Below are 10,518 nucleotides of genomic sequence, written 5' to 3' on the forward strand. Positions count from 1 at the left end.
AACCATTTAATATCCATAAAGCCTGGAGAAAGAGGACAAATGAATACAGTGAAAAGAGCGACAGACGATGGCTACGGATAGGATAGAACATGGAGTCATATTCATTTCACTGACCATGGCTTATCCTAAAGCCAGATCCTTGTTCTATCCTGTCTAACACCTCTTAACATGCAGAAACCTGCAGCTAAAGGTCTTGGCATGATGGGTGGGGAAAGGCACAACGGAGCCTGAAGGCTCAACCTGCAAAGTGGGTATAAAAACTACTCTAAGTGTCACTATTACTTCCAACAATCCGCGGCACGGCCACAGTGTCATCCGCTGCCATGCCTGCGGATCGGGCGGCTTCCATTGACTTCAATGGAAGCCGTCCATGCGGGAAACCACAGAAAATGGAGCATGATGTGAGTTTTATCCCACGTTTGCGATCCGCACGCCGGGATAATATTAATATGACATCCGTAGGTATTTAATTACCTGCTTATGCCCAACGAATGTCTATGGGCATACTGAACTGCGGATTATTTGTGCGGATTCCGAAATTCAATTTTGCCTGTGGACATGAGGCCTTAGTCTGTCTCCTATTTCTCATACAAGACCCCCCGTGTCTTCTGTACTCAGTTGCTCTTCTTGTCTTCAGTCTTCAGTCTCTTCCATGTAGTCTGTTGTGTAGACGCAAGGACACAGACGATGTTAGCGCCCCCATCAGATACTGAACCCCATAACACGTGTAACTGGAGATAGGAGCTGACATGATGACATCGCTGTAGGTGAAGTTATAGGTTCTCAGATCTCCATATGGAGCCCCTATAGTTCCTGCCCTGCAGCAGCTGCCGCCGTGTCTGTGGAAGATGATAGACTATACTAGACTACTGGAATATTGGATGCAGCGATCACTACCATCATGGTCGCCGTGTAAGGAGAAATCAGACAAAAGACAAACACCGCCATGTAGATTATAGAATTCTGTTTTATTGAAAGAGCAATAAGCAACATTGTAATTAAATATTACCGGCCCTTTAATAAATGACGCAGTGATCACAGTGACCCTCATGTCGGCCCGGTGGAGACCACAGAACTTGCTGCGGTCCTTCTGACCAGTCCATCGATGTCCTGAGATGAGAGCCGCCGGACCCAAAGATCCAGAGGAAGGCGAAAAAACTCCCCGGAGAGTTCTACCTCAGGGGGGCAAAAAATTCCTTCCTGACCCCAGATGTGGCGATCGGCTGTCACCCTGGATCCAATCTGTCCTGCTGCATATTGCTGTATAGATGGAATTATAGGCTCAGGAGAGCTGATGATGTAAAGAAATAGAAAAACACAGCCTGCTTCTGTAATCTAATATACAGTAGAAAGTATAGCCTGTCTATAGCTGCCTTAATACCCTCAGGCCCCGTCTTCAGGCTACCTACCCTACCTCCCACAGGCCCGGCTTCAGACTACCTGCCCTACCTCCCTCAGGCCCCGGCTTCAGGCTACCTGCCCTACCTCCCTCAGGCCCAGGCTTCAGGCTACCTGCCCTACCTCCCTCAGGCCCCGGCCTCAGGCTACCTGCCCTACCTCCCTCAGGCCCAGGCTTCAGGCTACCTGCCCTACCTCCCTCAGGCCCAGGCTTCAGGCTACCTGCCCTACCTCCCACAGGCCCCGGCTTCAGGCTACCTGCCTTACCACTCTGAGGCCCCGGCTTCAGGCTACCTGCCTTACCACTCTGAGGCCCCGGCTTCAGGCTACCTGCCTTACCACTCTGAGGCCCGGCTTCAGGCTACCTGCCTTACTACTCTGAGGCCCCGGCTTCAGGCTACCTGCCTTACCACTCTGAGGCCCCGGCTTCAGGCTACCTGCCTTACCACTCTGAGGCCCCGGCTTCAGGCTACCTGCCTTACCACTCTGAGGCCCCGGCTTCAGGCTACCTGCCTTACCACACTGAGACCCCGGCTTCAGGCTACCTGCCTTACCACTCTGAGGCCCCGGCTTCAGGCTACCTGCCTTACCACTCTGAGGCCCCGGCTTCAGGCTACCTGCCTTACCACTCTGAGGCACCGGCTTCAGGCTACCTGCCTTACCACTCTGAGGCCCCGGCTTCAGGCTACCTGCCTTACCACCCTGAGACCCCGGCTTCAGGCTACCTGCCTTACCACTCTGAGGCCCCGGCTTCAGGCTACCTGCCTTACCACTCTGAGGCCCCGGCTTCAGGCTACCTGCCTTACCACTCTGAGACCTCGGGTTCAGGCTACCTGCCTTACCACTCTGAGACCCCGGGTTCAGGCTACCTGCCTTACCACTCTGAGACCCTGGGATCAGGCTACCTGCCTTACCACTCTGAGACCCTGGGTTCAGGCTACCTGCCTTACCACCCTCAGGCCCCGGCTTCAGGCTACCTGCCCTACCACCCTCAGGCCCCGGCTACAGGCTAGCCCCCCCTACCACCCTCAGGCCCGGCTACAGGCTACCTGCCCTACCTTCCACAGGCCCCGGCTACAGGCTACCTGCCCTATCACCCTCAGGCCCCGGCTTCAGACTACCTGCCCTACCTCCCTCAGGCCCCGGCTTTAGGCTACCTGCCCTATCACCCTCAGGCCCAGGCTTCAGGCTACCTGCCCTACCTCCCTCAGGCCCCGGCTTCAGGCTACCTGCCCTACCTCCCTCAGGCCCCGGCTTCAGGCTACCTGCCTTACCACTCTGAGGCCTCGGCTTCAGGCTACCTGCCTTACCACTCTGAGGCCCCGGCTTCAGGCTACCTGCCTTACCACTCTGTGGCCCTGGGTTCAGGCTACCTGCCTTACCACTCTGAGACCCTGGGTTCAGGCTACCTGCCTTACCACTTTGAGGCCCCGGATTCAGGCTACCTGCCCTACCACCCTCCGGCCCAGGCTTCAGGCTACCTGCCCTACCACCCTCAGGCCCAGGCTTCAGGCAACCTGCCCTACCAATCTCAGGCCCTGGCTTCAGGCTACCTGCCCTACCACCCTCAGGCCCAGGCTTCAGGCTACCTGCCCTACCACCCTCAGGCTCCGGCTTCAGGCTACCTGCCCTACCACCCTCAGGCCCCGGCTTCAGGCTACCTGCCCTACCACCCTCAGGCCCCGGCTACAGGCTAGTGCCCCCTACCACCCTCAGGCCTGGCTACAAGCTACCAGCCCTACCACCTTCAGGCCCCAGCTACAGGCTACCTCCCTGTCTACTGTACACTGTCTGTCTACTATAGCTTTATAGGAAACCCCTGTGCATTTTGTTCTTTTTGGAGAGGCAAATATTCTCCATAAAATCAGGTCAAAGATCATTTCTTTCTTTTTAAAGTTATTTTGTCCTGATAATCGCAGCAAGTAAGACGTCCTACAGGTGTCTGTGCTGAGATGTGGGGGAGAAAATGGTGCAGTACTGAACTTCACCACTTGTCCCCGGCTACACGATGTGTGAACACGGCCTCAGCACTGAGTAAGGAGCTACTTACCTGCACCCGTCCTCGCCAGGCTGTCCTGCTGAACTGACACAAGATGCTTCTGCTTTAGAACTTCCACAGTCTGGCTCATTATGATGTCATGTCCTGTCTAAGATGTGATAAGCCCTGTAAGATCATGTGACTCGTGATGTCATCATACATTCTACTGCTGGTTTTTTTCTTAAGAGTTTTTTAACCTAATATACAGTACATTCCCTGGCCCTAATATACAGTACATTCCCTGGCCCTAATATACAGTACATTCCCTGGCCCTAATATACAGTACATTCCCTGGCCCTAATATACAGTACATTCCCTGGCCCTAATATACAGTACATTCCCTGGCCCTAATATACAGTACACTCCCTGGCCCTAATATACAGTACATTCCCTGGCCCTAATATACAGTACATTCCCTGGCCCTAATATACAGTACATTCCCTGGCCCTAATATACAGAACATTCCCTGGCCCTAATATACAGTACATTCCCTGGCCCTAATATACAGTACACTCCCTGGCCCTAATATACAGTACATTCCCTGGCCCTAATATACAGTACACTCCCTGGCCCTAATATACAGTACATTCCCTGGCCCTAATATACAGTACATTCCCTGGCCCTAACAGCTCACAATCTAAAAACATTTGACTTACGAATTTTGCAAGATACGAAGTATCTGTCCTGCACAAGCCTAATAGAAGCCTGTCCGGTCAGATCGCGGTTGCTAGGCAGCCGGGGGCCTCCTGAAAGGCCCTAGGGCTGTCTATGCTGGGCGCCTATCAAGCCGTGCGCTTGATGGGCACTCTGCATAGGCAGCACTGGGGCCTTTCAGGAGGTCCCCGGCTGCCTAGCAACCGCACAGCGTCCCGCGATCTCATCATTGGACGCTGTACGGCCCCCTGAACGTCGGGTGCAGGCTGTTTCTTACAGCGGGCACCCAGCGGCAGCAGTTCCATCGAGCCGCGCCGCTCGTCAGAACTATTAACACTTTAAATACCGCTGTCAGAGCAGTATTTAAAGTGTTAACAGTTCCGACAAGCGGCGCCGCTCATCTGAACTGCTGCCGCCGGGTGCCCGCTGTAAGAACAGCTGGCACTCGATGTTGTATGGAGCTGGATCCACCCGCGATCCCGCTCCATACAACCATTTGTTCGACTTGCGAACAGGCTCCTGGAACGAAACCTGTTCGCAAGTAGGGTACTAACTGTACATGTCCTGATCCTGAGAGCTCACAATCTAATATACAGTACGTGTCCTGATCCTGAGAGCTTACAATCTAATATACAGTACATGTTCTGATCCTGAGAGCTTACAATCTAATATACAGTACATGTTCCGATCCTGAGAGCTTACAATCTAATATACAGTACGTGTCCTGATCCTGAGAGCTCACAATCTAATATACAGTACATGTCCTGATCCTGAGAGCTTACAATCTAATATACAGTACGTGTCCTGATCCTGAGAGCTTACAATCTAATATACAGTACATGTCCTGATCCTGAGAGCTTACAATCTAATATACAGTACATGTCCTGATCCTGAGAGCTTACAATCTAATATACAGTACATGTCCTGATCCTAATAGCTCACAATCTAATATACAGTACATGTCCCGATCCTGAGAGCTTACAATCTAATATACAGTACATGTCCCGATCCTGAGAGCTCACAATCTAATAATATACAGTACATGTCCTGATCCTGAGAGCTTACAATCTAATATACAGTACATGTCCTGATCCTAAGAGCTCACAATCTAATAATATACAGTACGTGTCCTGATCCTGAGAGCTTACAATGTAATATACAGTACATGTCCTGATCATGAGAGCTTACAATCTAATATACAGTACATGTCCTGATCCTGAGAGCTCACAATCTAATATACAGTACATGTCCCGATCCTAATAGCTTACAATCTAATATACAGTACATGTCCCGATCCTAATAGCTTACAATCTAATATACAGTACGTGTCCTGATCCTGAGAGCTTACAATCTTATATACAGTACATGTCCCGATCCTGAGAGCTCACAATCTAATATACAGTACATGTCCCGATCCTAATAGCTCACAATCTAATATACAGTACATGTCCTGATCCTGAGAGCTTACAATCTAATATACAGTACATGTCCCGATCCTAATACCTCACAATCTAATATACAGTACATATCCTGATCCTGAGAGCTTACAATCTAATATACAGTACGTGTCCTGATCCTGAGAGCTTACAACCTAATATACAGTACATGTCCTGATTCTGAGAGCTCACAATCTAATATACAGTACATGTCCCGATCCTGAGAGCTTACTATCTAATATACAGTACATGTCCCGATCCTGAGAGCTTACAATCTAATATACAGTACATGTCCCGATCCTGAGAGCTCCCAATCTAATATACAGTTTGTGTCCTGATCCTGAGAGCTTACAATCTAATATACAGTACATGTCCCGATCCTGAGAGCTCCCAATCTAATATACAGTTTGCGTCCTGATCCTGAGAGCTTACAATCTAATATACAGTACATGTCCTGATCCTGAGAGCTCACAATCTAATATACAGTACATGTCCTGATCCTAATAGCTCACAATCTAATATACAGTACATGTCCAGATCCTGAGAGCTCACAATCTAATATACAGTACATGTCCAGATCCTGAGAGCTTACTATCTAATATACAGTACATGTCCCGATGCTGAGAGCTCACAATCTAATATACAGTATGTGTCCTGATCCTGAGAGCTCACAATCTAATATCCAGTACATGTCCTGATCCTAATAGCTCACAATCTAATATACAGTACATGTCCCGATGCTGAGAGCTCACAATCTAATATACAGTATGTGTCCTGATCCTGAGAGCTCACAATCTAATATACAGTACATGTCCCGATCCTGAGAGCTCACAATCTAATATACAGTACATGTCCTGATCCTAATAGCTAACAATCTAATATACAGTACATGTCCCGATGCTGAGAGCTCACAATCTAATATACAGTACATGTCCTGATCCTGAGAGCTCACAATCTAATAAACAGTACATGTCCCGATGCTGAGAGCTCACAATCTAATATACAGTATGTGTCCTGATCCTGAGAGCTCACAATCTAATATACAGTACATGTCCTGATCCTAATAGCTCACAATCTAATATACAGTACATGTCCCGATGCTGAGAGCTCACAATCTAATATACAGTATGTGTCCTGATCCTGAGAGCTCACAATCTAATATACAGTACATGTCCCGATCCTGAGAGCTCACAATCTAATATACAGTACATGTCCCGATCCTGAAAGCTTACTATCTAATATACAGTACATGTCCTGATGCTGAGAGCTTACAATGTAATATACAGTACCTGTCCTGATCCTGAGAGCTTACAATCTAATATACAGTACATGTCCTGATCCTCAGAGCTTACAATCTAATATACAGTACATGTCCTGATCCTGAGAGCTCACAATCTAATATACAGTACATTTATTGATCCTGAGAGCTCACAATCTAATATACAGTACATGTCCCGATCCTGAGAGCTTACAATCTAATATACAGTACATGTCCCGATCCTGAGAGCTCACAATCTAATATACAGTACATTTCTTGATCCTGAGAGCTCACAATCTAATATACAGTACATGTCCCGATGCTGAGAGCTTACAATCTAATATACAGTACATGTCCTGATCCTGAGAGCTTACAATCTAATATACAGTACATGTCCTGATCCTGAGAGCTTACAATCTAACATACAGTACATTTCCCGATCCTGAGAGCTCACAATCTAATATACAGTACATGTCCTGATCCTCAGAGCTCACAATCTAATATACAGTACATGTCCCGATCCTGAGAGCTTACAATCTAATATACAGTACGTGTCCCGATCCTGAGAGCTCACAATCTAATATACAGTACATGTCCTGATCCTGAGAGCTTACAATCTAATATACAGTAAATGTCCCGATCCTGAGAGCTTACAATCTAATATACAGTACATGTCCTCATCCTAATAGCTCACAATCTAATATACAGTACATGTCCCGATGCTGAGAGCTCACAATCTAATATACAGTATGTGTCCTGATCCTGAGAGCTTACAATCTAATATACAGTACATGTCCCGATCCTAATAGCTTACAATCTAATATACAGTACATATCCTGATCCTAAGAGCTCACAATCTAATAATATACAGTACGTGTCCTGATCGTGAGAGCTTACAATGTAATATACAGTACATGTCCTGATCCTGAGAGCTTACAATGTAATATACAGTACATGTCCTGATCCCAATAGCTCACAATCTAATATACAGTACATGTCCTGATCCTGAGAGCTTACAATCTAATATACAGTACATGTCCTGATCCTGAGAGCTCACAATCTAATATACAGTACATGTCCCGATCCTAATAGCTTACAATCTAATATACAGTACATGTCCCGATCCTAATAGCTTACAATCTAATATACAGTACGTGTCCCGATCCTGAGAGCTCACAATCTAATATACAGTACATTTCTTGATCCTGAGAGCTCACAATCTAATATACAGTACATGTCCCGATCCTAATAGCTCACAATATAATATACAGTACATGTCCTGATCCTGAGAGCTTACAATCTAATATACAGTACATGTCCCGATCCTAATACCTCACAATCTAATATACAGTACATATCCTGATCCTGAGAGCTTACAATCTAATATACAGTACGTGTCCTGATCCTGAGAGCTTACAACCTAATATACAGTACATGTCCTGATTCTGAGAGCTCACAATCTAATATACAGTACATGTCCCGATCCTGAGAGCTTACTATCTAATATACAGTACATGTCCCGATCCTGAGAGCTTACAATCTAATATACAGTACATGTCCCGATCCTGAGAGCTCACAATCTAATATACAGTTTGTGTCCTGATCCTGAGAGCTTACAATCTAATATACAGTACATGTCCTGATCCTAATAGCTCACAATCTAATATACAGTACATGTCCAGATCCTGAGAGCTCACAATCTAATATACAGTACATGTCCAGATCCTGAGAGCTTACTATCTAATATACAGTACATGTCCTGATCCTGAGAGCTTACAATGTAATATACAGTACGTGTCCCGATCCTGAGAGCTCACAATCTAATATACAGTACATGTCCCGATCCTGAGAGCTTACAATCTAATATACAGTACGTGTCCCGATCCTGAGAGCTCACAATCTAATATACAGTATGTGTCCTGATCCTGAGAGCTTACAATCTAATATACAGTACATGTCCCGATCCTGAGAGCTTACAATCTAATATACAGTACATGACCTGATCCTAATAGCTAACAATCTAATATACAGTACATGTCCCGATGCTGAGAGCTCACAATCTAATATACAGTATGTGTCCTGATCCTGAAAGCTAACAATCTAATATACAGTACATGTCCTGATCCTAATAGCTCACAATCTAATATACAGTACATGTCCCGATGCTGAGAGCTCACAATCTAATATACAGTATGTGTCCTGATCCTGAGAGCTCACAATCTAATATACAGTACATGTCCCGATCCTGAGAGCTTACTATCTAATATACAGTACATGTCCCGATCCTGAGAGCTTACAATCTAATATACAGTACATGTCCCGATCCTGAGAGCTCACAATCTAATATACAGTTTGTGTCCTGATCCTGAGAGCTTACAATCTAATATACAGTACATGTCCCGATCCTGAGAGCTTACAATCTAATATACAGTACATGACCTGATCCTAATAGCTAACAATCTAATATACAGTACATGTCCCGATGCTGAGAGCTCACAATCTAATATACAGTATGTGTCCTGATCCTGAAAGCTAACAATCTAATATACAGTACCTGTCCTGATCCTGAGAGCTTACAATCTAATATACAGTACGTGTCCTGATCCTGAGAGCTTACAACCTAATATACAGTACATGTCCTGATTCTGAGAGCTCACAATCTAATATACAGTACATGTCCCGATCCTGAGAGCTTACTATCTAATATACAGTACATGTCCCGATCCTGAGAGCTTACAATCTAATATACAGTACATGTCCCGATCCTGAGAGCTCACAATCTAATATACAGTTTGTGTCCTGATCCTGAGAGCTTACAATCTAATATACAGTACATGTCCTGATCCTAATAGCTCACAATCTAATATACAGTACATGTCCAGATCCTGAGAGCTCACAATCTAATATACAGTACATGTCCAGATCCTGAGAGCTTACTATCTAATATACAGTACATGTCCTGATCCTGAGAGCTTACAATGTAATATACAGTACGTGTCCCGATCCTGAGAGCTCACAATCTAATATACAGTACATGTCCCGATCCTGAGAGCTTACAATCTAATATACAGTACGTGTCCCGATCCTGAGAGCTCACAATCTAATATACAGTATGTGTCCTGATCCTGAGAGCTTACAATCTAATATACAGTACATGTCCCGATCCTGAGAGCTTACAATCTAATATACAGTACATGACCTGATCCTAATAGCTAACAATCTAATATACAGTACATGTCCCGATGCTGAGAGCTCACAATCTAATATACAGTATGTGTCCTGATCCTGAAAGCTAACAATCTAATATACAGTACATGTCCTGATCCTAATAGCTCACAATCTAATATACAGTACATGTCCCGATGCTGAGAGCTCACAATCTAATATACAGTATGTGTCCTGATCCTGAGAGCTCACAATCTAATATACAGTACATGTCCCGATCCTGAGAGCTCACAATCTAATATACAGTACATGTCCCGATCCTGAAAGCTTACTATCTAATATACAGTACATGTCCTGATCCTGAGAGCTTACAATGTAATATACAGTACCTGTCCTGATCCTGAGAGCTTACAATCTAATATACAGTACATGTCCTGATCCACAGAGCTTACAATCTAATATACAGTACATGTCCTGATCCTGAGAGCTCACAATCTAATATACAGTACATTTATTGATCCTGAGAGCTCACAATCTAATATACAGTACATGTCCCGATCCTGAGAGCT

The 10,518-nt window shown here is 45.7% G+C and overlaps 1 long non-coding RNA gene across 2 annotated transcripts; it reads right to left on the minus strand.

The window, feature by feature from the left end:
* Positions 1-947: 947 nt before the first annotated feature.
* On the minus strand, positions 948-4,183 carry LOC136629238 (uncharacterized). 2 transcript variants are annotated; one of them, XR_010792930.1, is made up of 2 exons: positions 4,093-4,183; positions 948-3,545 (listed from the first exon to the last, which is right to left on the minus strand). It is a non-coding gene; the product is annotated as an uncharacterized lncRNA (long non-coding RNA). The 2 variants fall into 2 exon arrangements; XR_010792929.1 differs by having other exon boundaries at positions 948-3,562.
* Between the last annotated feature and the right edge of the window lie 6,335 nt (positions 4,184-10,518).

Source organism: Eleutherodactylus coqui, chromosome 5 (genome assembly GCF_035609145.1).
Source record: "Eleutherodactylus coqui strain aEleCoq1 chromosome 5, aEleCoq1.hap1, whole genome shotgun sequence".
Lineage (NCBI taxonomy): Eukaryota > Metazoa > Chordata > Amphibia > Anura > Eleutherodactylidae > Eleutherodactylus > Eleutherodactylus coqui.